The following is a 14,659-nucleotide window of genomic DNA, read 5'->3' on the forward strand; positions in this document are numbered from 1 at the left end:
CTTAACACTTGGCACTCCCGGTGAATCGGATTCCGGATCCGCATCCGAACCCACCGGTTCTCCGCTACGGTTCATCCTCGATGTCGCCACCGTCATCGTCCGCCGCCGCCGCTGCTGCCGCCGGAACTACTGGAGCCGCCGGCGCCAGTACTTGTACTGCCGGAGCCGCTTACGCCGGTCGAAGTAAAGGTAGCTGCTGCGGGTTGAGAGCATGGGCATCCACAAAAATTTGGAGCTGTCCATAGAAAGGTGGTGCCGCCGCCCCCGCCTGCTGAGCTACTGCCGCCATCCGATGAATATAGCGGCATGCTGTCCGCAGGTCGACCAACATAGCTGCTCTCTCAACATGACTCGTTCTCCGCAGCTGTTGTAGCTCCTCTTCATGCAGTCGGGTCTTCGCAGATAGAGCGAGTTCGAGATCGGTTACCCGCATACTGCGATCTGCTTTCTTCGCCACACCATCCATTCGTTTCATTACCCGCCCCAATTCCTTGGTTTGGGCACCTGTTGATTGTTCTGCCGTAGTAGCTCTGATCTTCAGCAAATCTGCCATGAGGCTCTTCACCTCAACTTCATGTTGATGGTGCTCTTCTTTCCGGGCGAGCTTGAGTGCCAACAGCTGAGATCTGGCATCGTCACACTGCTGTTGCACCACCGCGACGTGTTCTTGCAGCTGCAAAAATTGCCTTGCGTCAAAGGATTCCCCGTCCGCTGGCTCCGGAAAAGCTGCCACAAAAGCGGCTGCTGCGTCCGCTTGGGGTCGTGGCTTCATTGCGGGAACCTGTGCGATCTCGGGTCTTTTTCCTCTGGCCTTCGCTCTTCGGAGGGCTTCTTCCAGTTCGGCGATCCGTTTGACATAGCCTGCGGAAGAATCCACCGGTCCCGCCGCTGTCTGCTTCCCGAGAGTATTTGCCGATGTAGAACTTCCACCCTCCAGTTGTGCCGTAGTTTCCGTCACCGGTACTGGTGGTAAAAATGCTGTTCCTGCGCCCCCTCCCGCCGGATCATCCTCATCCCTCCGGGCCAACCGTCGATCGAGAGGCCTGCAAGCCCGCTCCAGCTCTACTCGCAATTGACGTTGATGATCAAGAAAAATACCCTGCATCTCTGCGACGAAGGCTTCCGATAAATCCAACAAAAGTGCCTCGTCCAGCATGCGTGTAGAGCTAGAGGGTTGCCGGTACCCCATCACTTCCGCTTCCAACAACTGCATCCTGGCGGTCGCAGTTGTAGCCTTCTCCGTCAATTGTTCCGTCAGCCGCAGGTGTTCTTGAGTTTGGGCGACAATCGCCGTCCTTGCTTCCTCCATATCCTGCTGTCGCCGTGCATCCATCTGTTGGAATTGTAACAACTGCTCCTGCAGCTATTGATTGCGTTCGAACAGCCGGGCATTTTCCTGGCGCAACTTCGCCTCATTCTCCTCCAGCTGCCCCTTCTGAAAACATTGGAGCAAGCGCTCCGCCAACCGTCGTGCCGTGACCAGATCATATGTCTCCACCGGCGGAGATAGCTGCAGCTCACCACTCCCCCTTGGGACTACACGGGTTTCCTCCTGACATGCCTGTCTCCCCGAACTGTCCTTCCGAGTGTGGACTGAGCTTTCCCCTTGCAAGGCCTCTGCTTCCGGGCGGGTTTTCTTCAACATTGCTCCTTCCGGCACAAGAGCCAACTTTCTTTTCAATAAACTGGCCATGCGGCTCGATGTTGCTGAGACCGCTGGCCTACTCCTCTGGCTGCCCTGTGGAACTTCTGCCGGAACCACCACCGCAGGTACTACCGCCGTAACCTCCACCGCAGGTACTACCGGAGTCACCTGGTTCCTTGGCGTCAGAGCTCCCTCCGTTGTTGATCGTGCTGGTTCCACCTCCTTGGACTCCTTGTCCGAAGCATCGTCTGTGGACTCCTCCACCTCCACATACGACCCTGGGACTACCGGTTCCGCATCTGGTCCGAAAAAAAGAAATAAGACTTGCCCCATCCGGGATGTTGCCGTGGGCTTCAAGAGCTTCTTGGCCACCTCCAGAATTCTGTCCGCCATCAGCTTCGCCCAGGGAACCGGTTTCCCTTGCTCCGCCCTCTGGAAATAGGTAAACTGGGCCTGTCCCAGTAGCTCTGCTTTCACCTTCTGCCAGAGTGCCTCCGCAATAAACTTGTAGCATGTCTTCTTCGAAGCATCCAGCTTCTTCATGTTGTACTCCCCCTTGCAACCTGTGACGAGAGCTGCCTCCATGGCACTGCTGGTAAGCTTCGTGACTTTGCATGGACCATCCACCGGCAAGTGCAACCGGGCCGCTACCAGCTCCTTGCACAAGGTGAAAGTCTTTCCATACACCACGACCTTGCGCCCGCGTGCAAGCTGCGCCAAGATATCTTGCGCCAATGGATGAACTGGTGTCGTAGCCCATGGCAAACCCGCGAACTCCACCAGACGAGTTCGTGTCAGCCAAGACTGCACAGCCTCATCCCCAACAGGTAACGAATTGATCAGATGGAAGACCACCATAGCGGCGAGAAGCTGGGATGCGAGGGAGAAGAGTTCTGGAAAACAAAGAGTTGGAAATAAGCCCCCTTTTGCTTCCAAATTGCCTTTTGGATGCCCTGGTGAACTCCTTGTTTGCATGCAACGATCAAGTGTCCCATCATCCTGATAAAAGCCCCACTTCGAAGATTCAGTAGATTGCATGGCGGCGTCCTCGCTCCGCGACACGAAGCTTTGCTCCCACCATTTCTCGGAATAAAGTGAGTGATACCATACGTGCGTACTAATAGCCCCCATCATCGGTTTCTCCACCGAAATGGCTATAAATGAATTGGAAATGATCATCTCAGGTGGTATCTCCGGAAATGGGTAAGGTGGCATGGGCCCTGTATATGGTCGGAGACGAAATCCATTTACCGGCTTCTGCAACAGCTCCCCCTGTACTGTTCCTAATTGGAACGTGCCATCACCATAACGCTCCACCACCCAATACGGACCTCCCCACCGTAACTTCAGCTTACCCGGATGCGGACCCATCCGAGTGTTAAACAATATCACGGCATCTCTCCGTTTGAAGGTCTTCTTCTTTGAATGACGGTCCACCCAGACCTTCCGTCTGTCCTGGACTACCTGTGCAAGATACGCACTGTTGAACCGCTCCTCACCCAGCCGATCCAGCTGTTCAATCCTCCGGTCTACGGACTCGTCCCAGCCCAATTTCTCTGCCGCTGCAATCCGCAGACTCGGTACTAGGAATTCCATGGGGACCACTGCTTCAACTCCGTAAACCAACTTGAATGGCGTGAACCCCGTCGCAACCTTATAGGAAGTCCGAAACGCCCATAATGCGGAGTAAAGTTTTTCATCCCAATCTGTCCGATTTTCATTGACCAGCTTTTTCAGAATGACTAGCAACACCTTATTCGAGGACTCCGCCTGTCCGTTTGCCTGAGGGTAATACACTGTGGACTTCTTATGAATGATTAGGTGCCGGGTAACCAGTTCCCGTAACACCGCATTAATGAAATGCCCACCTTGATCCGTGACGAGCTCAACCAGACATCCGTACCGTGTCATAATGGCTTCATAAAGGAATCTGGCCACAGCCTTTGCCGAATTATCCTTCAGTGCTCGGGCCTCCACCCATTTGGTACAGTAATCCGTCGCCACCAGGATATACCGATTACCTGTCCTCCTCGCCGGCGGTGAAAACGGACCTACAAAGTCCAGCCCCCACTTCATGAACGGTTCGAGGGCCAGTATGGGATTATGCGGCATCCGGTCCCGACCTGATGGCTGGCCCAACCTCTGGCACACATCGCATCTTTTGACGAACCTATGCGCATCCCCCATTAATGTTGGCCACCACAGACCTCCTTGGAGTACCTTCCGTCCGGTTACTTCTCCTGCGAAGTGTCCACCGCTGATTCCTTGGTGAGCCTCTTCCAGGATGACCTCCTGCTCATGTGGGTACACACACCGTCGCAACACACCATCTAGCCCCTGCTTATACAATTGGTCAGCAATGATCCGGAAGTCTCTGCTCTTGAGCGCGAGCCGTTTCCGCTGGTCTCGCGACATTCCGTCGCGCATCTGGCCCGTGTCGACAAAGTGAAACATGTCGTCGTACCACGTCTTTGGAGCTGCCGGTACCACCGCCTCCAGTTCGAACAGCTGGGCATCCGGAAAATCGTCTTCCACACCCATCGGGTCTTCGCCAGATTCCAACCGCGAAAGGTAATCCGCTACGGCATGTGTACTTCCTGGTCGATGGACCACCGTGAAGTCGAACTCCTGTAAAAGCAGCATCCACCGGGCCAACTTTCCAGTGAGCTCGGGCTTGTGTACCAAATACAACAAGGCGGAATGATCCACATGAAACGTGAACCGATTCCCCAACAGGTAGTGACGAAACTTTGTTACGGAATAAATCATCCCCAATGCTTCCCGCTCCGTCGTAGAGTAATTCCGTTCGGCTTTTGACAACCTGCGACTTGCATAATACACCGGTCGGAACCACTTGCTTGTCGCTTCCTGCATGAGGACACTGCCAATAGCCACGTCCGAGGCATCCACGAAGACATGAAACATCTTCGTCCAATCTGGCGGCTGAACCACCGGTGCTGTCGCCAACATCAGTTTGAGCCGTCGAAAAGCTAAGTCACAAGCAGGAGACCAGACTACCGGTACTTTGTTGAGTTGGTCATACAGTGGTGTCGCCACATCCGCCAGATACCGCAGCATTCGGCTGTGCCATTTAACCTGCCCTAGGAATCTCCCGAGCTGCTTACCGTTGCCAGGAACCTTTGCCTGCCGAATCGCTTCGACCTTCGCCGGATCTACCGCAATGCCTTCCGCCGAGACAATGCAACCCAGCAGCATACCGCTGCCCACGGCGAATGCACATTTCATAGGGTTCAGACACAACCGTGCCTCCCTACACCGGGTTAAGCATTTCTTCAGATGCTCAAGGTGCTGCTCGCGACTCCCGAAAACACTGAAATCGTCCAGAAATACCTGCATAAAGATTAGTAAATAATCATCAAATATTTCTTGGACCATGCGTTGAAATGTTGCCGGAGCATTCTTTAGCCCAAATGCCATCACCAGGAAAGCAAATGCTCCCCACTCCGTGATGAAGGCTGTTTTCTCTCGATCTTCTGGTGCCATCTGCACCTGGTTATACCCACTGAAGCCATCCAGAAAAGAATACATCTCGTGACCTGCCACTGTATCCAGCATAGTATCATTAAACGGCAAGGGAAACGGATCCATGATTGTCGCCGCGTTAAGCTTTCTGTAGTCAACACAGACCCGCAACTTCAAATTTTTTTTCGGAACAATCACTATTGGCGAAAGCCACGTTGCACGGTCAACCGGATAGATAAACCCGACCTTTAGCAGCCTGTCCAGCTCCTCCTTCACCCTCTGGGCATAGTTCGGGTTCATTCTATACCGTTGTTGCCGAACCGGTATCGCATCCTTCTGCAGATTGATCCTGTGCTGATAGAATTTGGGATCGATGCCGAGCAAATCTGTGTAGTCCCAGGCGAACACGTCTTTGAAGGATTGCAGCAATGTCTCCAATTTTCCCCGAAATCCTTTATCGAGCTTCGCACTGACACGGACGTTCTTTGGCTCCTCCTCCGTCCCGAGGTTAAGATCCAGCAGCTCATCTTCTTTGACCCTCCGCGAGCGACGGAGTTCCTGCTCGAAAACTCTTTCCGCCTCCGCCACTCCTGCTTCGTCCGGCATGTCTCCTGTGCCTTCCGGTAGACTCCCTTCGACTGGTTCTTTCGTGGAACTGGATGACTCCTGCGTAGCCGAGGGAATCTGATGCTGATATTGCTTTAAAACGGCAACCACATCGACCTCGAACAAGCTTACCAGCTCCGTATTCCTACTGAAGTAATCATCCTCCTCTTCGACCCCCATTCCGTCCATCATATGGATACCTTCCGCCATCGTCGGTCGGAATGGTGTCCTCAGCCCTTGTTTGGTATGTACCGAGAGCTTCAGCTTCTTTTTTCCTTTCCGAATGGTGATGCGGTCTGATTGCCAGTCTTGTTTCACACGGGCCTGCCGCAACCACGGTCTTCCGAGCAATAACGGGTATGACCCGCTAATATCCTCCATCCGGAGAATCACCGCAGCGATTTCGAACTTCACGCCGCAAACCTCCATTTTCAATCCACGGAGCAATCCTAACGGCTGCACTCTCCGTTGGTCTGCCATCCGAACGGCGAAGGGTGCTGATTCCCATTTTGTGATACCCAATGGCACCAGCATTTGTTCGGACAGGATGTTGACCCCAGACCCTCCGTCCAGCAACACCCCTCCCACACGGCTGTTCTCCAGTGTTACGGAAATTACCGGGACCGCTTCGTCAAAAACAGGAGGCTGTACTTCCGCTGCAGGCTTTGCAGATTCGTCTGACGACACTTCCATTGTTACCGCTTCCATCTCCGACTCCATCGCCCTGACTGGTTCCGTCAATTGTTTGATGAGAGAACTCCGGAAATTGGGTACCAATGCTAACAATTGCTCCATTGTCATGTGTATTTGCTGTTTCCGCAAATCCTGCCATAAATCATATGGTTCAACACCCTCCTCGCCGGTCATCAGGCTGTCCTTCTGACTGGTAGGTAGACAAGTCGCTTCTGGCTGCTCTCCTTGCAGGCGCCTTGCCACCTTCGCACCATTCTCCATCACCGAGACTGCCTTTTCCGCGCTTGGCCTAGGTAACACCGTTGGGGTTTTCTGGACCCATTCACCGACCGTCGACCGCACCTTTTGTTGTGCCTGCCAGTCCAACGCCGTAGGTCTCCCCTTCTCTTGCTGGGCCTTGTATTCCCGCACCTTTTCCTGGGATCGTGTGACCACGAGCACATCTCCGCTCGCACTTCCTCCCACTTTTCCTTCAACAGGGACACCTGCCGGTACTTCCGGTACTTCTTCGGACTTCGGACTAGGCTCCTTGCTATCCTGTTGCTGACTGGCATCATCGCATTCGATAATCAGAACCGCATTCACTGCTGGTGCGGACTTGCCTTCTCCGGATCCCCGGGTTGCTTCCTTTTCCGCCTTGTGGCGCTTAAATAATTCGCAATCTACCTTTCGATGTCCGGGTTGATTGCAATAAAAACATAGGAACGTCCGTTCCCCTGCTGGTTCATCTGCACCTGTTCCAGCCGTTCTCGACCGCCAAGGTCTTTTCGTCGGTGCGGCTGGTACCGCGGCTGGTGCTGCGGCTGGTGCCGCAACTACCGCCGCCACCGCTGGTGTCGGGGCTATTCGTGCGTTATAGCGGCAGATCTCCGTGGTATGCGTCGCTGTTTGGCAAATCGCACACCACCGCTCATTCAAACCGCATTCCTCTGCTAAGTGTCCTGCATTCCGGCACCGATTACACCAAGTATCCTTGCGAACTTTTGAAGAGGACCCTATTCCACTATCCCGGCTTTTGGCTCCGGCAGTAGATCCTTCCAGAAATAACTTCCCTGCCGCTTTTCCAGCCTTCCGCCTCATGGAACGTTTGTCCTCCTCCTCATCCGACTGATCCGACTCCTCCTCATTATCGGTATCGGAGTCTCCCTCAGCCTCCTCATACTTCACTTTTCCTTTCCTTCCCTTGGAAGTAAACAGAACTTGTTCCGCCCTCACCGCTGCTTGGACGACTTCTTCCAATGAAAGAGCTTCCAGATCCAACGATGCCAGGGACCTTTTCAATCCTTTAATCAGCCCCTCCATGAAGTAAGCATTTTGGATGGGGACTGCCGGGGTAGTTGCTGCATCGAGGCGGCGGATCAACGACCGAAACCTGGCCGCATACGCCTCCACTTCTTGGTTCTTCTGTTCCAGTCTCCCCAGTTTGGCCAGGACATGAACACGGGTCTTGTCCTCCCGAAACCGGAGCAAAAAGGCATCCCGCAGTAGATCAAACGTGGCGAAATGGGTAGCTCCATATTGCGCGATCCATACTGCCGCCTGCTTCTGCAGTGTCGGGATGAAAGTCACCATCTTCATAAGATCTGTCGCCTGCACTGGTGGAGCCGTATTCACCATCCATGCCATCTCAAATGACAGTATATGTGCATCCGCATCCTCCTTATCCCGTCCCGAAAACTTGGGGTACTTCACCGTCATCCTGGGTACCAGTGGTGGAATAGCCGCGCTACTTACCGCCGGAACTCCACCCCCGCCTCCGCCTCCACTGCCTCCACCTCCCCTATCGGGATCTGGTGACGGACCTGGGGCTTCGCTTCCTGCAGGCACACCACCCCTCCGTCTCCTAGGACTCGGTGGTGGGGAATTCCGCAACGGTGACGCTTCGTCTTCCGGAGGAGTACTTGTTAAATCGAACGGGCTACTGCGTCCGGAGGATTCGCCTTCCTCCTGAACACCGGAAACGACTGGACCTTCCTCTCCTGGGATCAGCGGAGGTGTGTCAGAGCGGCTACTACTCTCACTATCCGTGAAGAAGCCGAAGAGAAGATCACGTTGAGCCACATATCTGTCATGCCGTTCCTCGCGGGTTGTACGTGCCGATACTGGAGTTGCAGGCTCCCGAGGCCGTTCCGGAGAGCGCGATGTTCCCCCTGGCTCACTCCCAGCGTCATTCATGCGCTAGTCCACGCACCGAGGAATCAGAGTATTACAGATGGGGAGCATCCAACCTCTCCGGGGTATCCACCGCGACGAACATGGAAATCTTCCGTGGTCGCCAAAGTGTTAGCCCTCTCTACTCTGAAGACTAACTCGAAACGCACTACTGCGACAGATTTACATGCGTAATCGAACTTCAGAACTGCGTATGAAAATTCATAGAGTAGAACAGTGATCGACAGAATCATTCATGATAAAACAATAAGGTAGATGCAATAGAATATCTGTATTACACTTCTCCGAGCAGTACAACACCGTACTCTCTGATACACAACAATGTTCCTCTTCTGATCACACTGATCCTTGCTCCGATCCTCATCAATGAGCCCCCCGAATGATCGCTCTCTTCTCTTTTATCTAACCGGCACACATAACTCCTTCACGGTTGCCGTGATGGTTGCCGTGCCTCTTCAGTTCTCCGCCTGGTCCTAGAACTTCCGTCTTTTCATATCTCACTATAAACTAGATACAACGTATTAATGATAATGATCTAAGGACTCCCCCCCTAGTTCCTCTTTGCTATTGCTGCTTTTGCCCTTAACAACACATACATACATACATACATATAGAGGATCTTCTCTTCTCTTAAAGGACCTCCTCCTTAGAGCTATTTAAAAAAAGGGGCGATACCCGCCCGCGGAGCTTTACTTGTGTAGTCTTCCATCTTTCTCCTTTCCCATTTCTTGAAAGCTTCGTATCCAATTGATCACTCCCTTGTTTTGTAACGTGGTATTAGAACCTATTGGTTCTTCTCCCACTTTCGCTCCCTTTCCTTTCGTAGACCTTCCTTTCCTCCCTTCAACTATCAAGCCTCACTCTTGTAGAAGGGTACTGCAAGTCGATTTCTTGGCTTCTTATAAGGATATATTTCTTCAAGAGTACTATATATATATATATGTATGTATGTATATATATATATATGTATGTATGTATGTATATATATATATGTGTGTGTGATTTTCCCTTCCTGTGATGAATTATAGAGGCTTCATCCCATATAGATCACACAAAAACTTGGCTACGTGTCCACCTGAGAGCAAACAACTACTACAGCCACTTCGAGACTTGTAAGCAGGCCATACGGATCTCGTACTGGGAATATACATGACTTGCCTCTCTGGCTATACATATCGTTACCTCTCTTGCTAGACCCCTAGAAGCTCTATAGTGACTGAGAACTCTGTAGTTGAGCCTATGTTAAAATACATGATGGTCTTCCAATTCATCTTACAGTCTGTCTCCTTGAGAAGAGCTAATTCTCTAGTGCCCGTATTGGGATTTCATTGAGCAGAGCACTATATTCCAGAGTCTGCTATTCTTTATAGTTGTCCACGATATTTTGGTTACAAATAAGTAGCACAACATAGAAGCTTAAGAGTGTAGTTGCAAAACCTTTATTACTTCTTCATAAGAACAGTTTACTTTTTATGGGATATGGACTTGAGAGGCCTTTTTAGGATGAAGATGTAGGCATCTTAGAGTCTCTTTATTTTTGCGATGAAGACTTAGGCATTTTAGAGTCTCTTTATTGATTCTTCATTTCGTATTAACATGAGTTTCTTTGCTAGAAACTACTAATTATATGGGTTCTCATTAGCCTTGACATATATATATGAAAAGGCCTTGGCATATATACATGTATATATATATTTGTCTCTAATCGTGGCATTTATACGTGTGTAAATATATCTATATCTCGTTAGCCTTGGCATAATGTTTATTTATATTTTAACCAAAGAGCTCCCATAAATGTGGAAGTACACATAGCTTCATTATGCATTAGTTTTTTGGGATAAGAGGAGGACCATTGGTATTACTTACATTCAATTTACTATCAACTGACCTGATGGGCTCATTATATGAAGTTTTTTGGGGCAAGTCCCAAGGTCAAGGAGGCATTAAGCCTAAAGTGTGATATTTATGATACAGGGGTTAGTCAAGACATATTTTTATTGGTTTTGAATTCATTATAACATCCCTTAGTGGGATAATCCTTTCTACTCATGAATGGAATGACCCTGGCGATGCAAGAATTGGAGACCCTTTTAAGATTTTATCTTGCAAGTTTATGAGCATGGATTACTGTGAAATGGAAATTGGAGAGTTCCATTTCATGATTAATATCTTTAATCGTCGCTTTACTCAACACTTCACTTGTTATATTATACCTTTCTGCTTACCACAACTTACTAGACTTCTGACATTTTTTGCCAATGTATGTTTTATAAGAATGCGAATATTTGATGCTAATCTAGATAGAGTGACATTGATAACAACTGTGCGCCAGCATTGAAGCCTGGCTTCCACACCAAAAATGTATTTTTCTAACCTTCATTTTTGTTGTGATGGTGCCAGGTGAGTGGCATACCTCTCCATCAGATGCTTGCCTATCGGCACATGAAGAAACTAGCGTTCTGTAGATCGGCCATATTTTTTATTGTTGTCAATGATGCAACATATTTGCTTTGGATAGTATTAGAGGAACCTCAGGCTTGTTTATTCATGTGTTATTTGACAACGCATTGCTGGAATTCTTCTCTATTAAGAAATGGATTGCAAAACTTTTTCACTTGTGGGAGTTGACTAATGGGAGTAAAATTTTAAAACATGTTCCTTTTGGTTGGAAGTTTACTAAGCCATTATTTTCAATATTATGTAAGCCAAAAGCAACCTGTATGGATGGTGTTGATAATTTCTACAATTGCAATACTAAGGCCTTCTCTAAGTTTAGGCATGAAAAATGGGGGCATGTGGTAACATTGGATTGTACCATTGTTAAGATGCAAACTTTAAGGAAAGAAATCCAAAAAGGATTGGGTCCTATTGTTAAGAGTAATTATAGCATGGAAGGAACTTTGCAATTAGTAATTGATGTTTGGCATAAGCTGTGAACACTTGATACTACCCAAGAATTACCCCTTGTATGATTGGAACCACATTTTATGAACTTCTGTACGGATAAACTAGACGATTTGGTTGAGAAAAGGATCAAGAATTTCAGAGAGACCAAATCCTACATGGATGATTGTTTCTCAGATGAAGTTGATAATTTTTTAGAAGAGCAGGGAATTCAGAGGAAGTACTCATGCAAGTCTACCCCTTAGCAGAAGGAAAGAAAAGCACATTGCAAAAGTTGCAAGGGCTATGTTGAATGAGAAAAAGATACTTGATTACTTCTAGAATGAAGCAGTAGCAACTATTGTGTACATTATGAACAGAACCCCCACTATAGCTCTCCGTGATATGACACCTGAGGACAAATACAGTGGGCAAAAAGCTAGATATTTTGCATTTGAAAGTATTTGGTTGTGTAGCTTATGTTCATGTTCCTGAAGAAGTGATCTCGCTAGATGACGACCTAGAGGAAGTATTAGTGAGGTCATAATAGCTCTCAGAACCTAAAGAAAGAGATAGCTTTAACTCAACGATAGCAACGTATCTATGAGCAACGAAGAAGGGGTAGAATCCATAAGCTGATGCCAACACCGTATCTTCATGCCTTAGATTTTACAATGCAAATCTGATGGAGAGGTATGCCACTCACCTGGCACCATCACAACAAAAATGAAGGTTAGAAAAATACATTTTTGCTGTGGAAGCCAGGCTTCAATGCTGGCGCATAGTTGTTATCAATGTCACTCTATCTAGATTAGCATCAAATATTCGCATTCTTATAAAACATACATTGGCAAAAAATGTCAGAATTCTAGTAAGTTGTGGTAAGCAGAAAGGTAGAATATAACAAGTGAAGTGTTGAGTAAAGCGACGATTAAAGACATTAATCATGAAATGGAACTCTCCAATTTCCATTTCATAGTAATCCATGCTCATAAACTTGCAAGATAAAATCTTAAAAGGGTCTCCAATTCTTGCATCACCAGGGTCATTCCATTCATGAGTAGAAAGGATTATCCCACTAAGGGATGTTATAATGAATTCAAAACCAATAGAAATATGTCTTGACTAACCCTTGTATCATAAATATCACACTTTAGGCTTAATGCCTCCTTGACCTTGGGACTTGCCCCAAAAAACTTCATATAATGAGCCCATCAGGTCAGTTGACAGTAATTGAATGTAAGTAATACCAATGGTCCTCCTCTTATCCCAAAAAACTAATGCATAATGAAGCTATGTGTACTTCCACATTTATGGGAGCTCTTTGGTTAAAATATAAATAAACATTATGCCAAGGCTAACGAGATATAGATATATTTACACACGTATAAATGCCATGATTAGAGACAAATATATATATATACATGTATATATGCCAAGGCCTTTTCGTATATATATGTCAAGGCTAATGAGAACCCATATAATTAATAGTTTCTAGCAAAGAAACTCATGTTAATACGAAATGAAGAATCAATAAAGAGACTCTAAAATGCCTAAGTCTTCATCGCAAAAATAAAGAGACTCTAAGATGCCTACATCTTCATCCTAAAAAGGCCTCTTAAGTCCATATCCCATAAAAAGTAAACTATTCTTATGAAGAAGTAATAAAGGTTTTGCAACTACATTCTTAAGCTTCCACGTTGTGCTACTTATTTGTAACCAAAATATCGTGGACAACTATAAAGAATAGCAGACTCTGGAATATAGTGCTCTGCTCAATGAAATCCCAATACGAGCACTAGAGAATTAGCTCTTCTCAAGGAGACAGACTGTAAGATGAATTGGAAGACCATCATGTATTTTAACACAGGCTCAACTACAGAGTTCTCAGTCCCTATAGGGTCTAGCAAGAGAGGTAATGATATGTATAGCCAGAGAGGCAAGTCATGTATATTCCCAGTACGAGATCCTTATGGCCTGCTTACAAGTCCTGAAGTGGTTGTAGTAGTTGTTTGCTCTCAGGTGGATACGTAGCTAAGTTTTTGTGTGATCTATATGGGATGAAGCCTCTATAATTCATCACAGGAAGGTAAAATCTTGTACAAATATGATTCTTTGGGCTACTATGAATGCAGGCTACTACGAATACCAGAAACAAGTATGGTTCTTCGGTGGAAAATCTCTATGCCAGCAAAGGAGTCTGCCCCTATCTCTCAGAGGTGCCAGTCAAGCTAAACCATTGTATAATTGCAACATCCATTGCAGAGCAACACAAGTAAAGTGCGCCCTAAAGACAAGCTGGGTTTTCGACAGAGCAACATGCACATAACATAAGATGAGCCCAAATACTGGTGCTCTCAAAATTATTATACGACATTGGACCATGGACATGGAGGCCAAGGTCTCTAAGCTTTTTCTCAAAAAGCCGGAACAAATTTGTAGTTCTGCAACATTAGTTGTATATGTCAAACAAAGTCAAGAACATAGACTAATGGCTAGGCCACACAGGTGGCTTACCCACACAGTCTTGCTCTGGAGATAACAAAGTCTTGCTCTGGAGATGAATGTAGATAACAAAGCTTTGAGGTAGATAACAAAGTCTTGCTCTAGAGATAACAAAGACTTGCTCTGGAGATGAATGTAGATAACAAAGCTTTGAGGTAGATAACAAAGTCTTGCTCTGGAGATGAATGTATCTACATATTCATGAGCCTTGTCGGGTGGAGTTTCTAGCTCAAATGTATATGTGTGCATAGTCACCCAAAGTAGAAGCACAAAAATTATAGTTGAAAAAGTGTGCCAATGCATGAAGGTTTATAAAAATCCTCACTTGAGCTCGAAGGTAAGGTCCCTTCATCTGGAAGGTTTCTCTCAACTGCAGAGTTTCATTCAGCCATGGAGAACGAAGTTCATTGTCTCCAATGCGCAATGATAAGTAGATCTAGATGCTACTCCACCCCTCTTCAAGGTCATGTCCTCTCTTTCTCCATGCACGGAGCTCAGAGACCATTGACTCAAAAGCTCAGGGAATCTATTCGAGGGAAGGTGGAGATGTACTTGCTCACGTCTTCATCTTGCAGTTTCAATTACATGCAGCTTTGTATAAGTCTTCCCCATCCTTCAAACTCCATATTAGTTTTCATGATATTTTATGATCCTTCTTAGAACCGTGGTCCA

Source organism: Dipteris shenzhenensis, chromosome 3 (assembly GCF_047967505.1).
Source record: "Dipteris shenzhenensis isolate YYH24624 ecotype China chromosome 3, Dip_SZ_1.0, whole genome shotgun sequence".
Taxonomy (NCBI): domain Eukaryota; kingdom Viridiplantae; phylum Streptophyta; class Polypodiopsida; order Gleicheniales; family Dipteridaceae; genus Dipteris; species Dipteris shenzhenensis.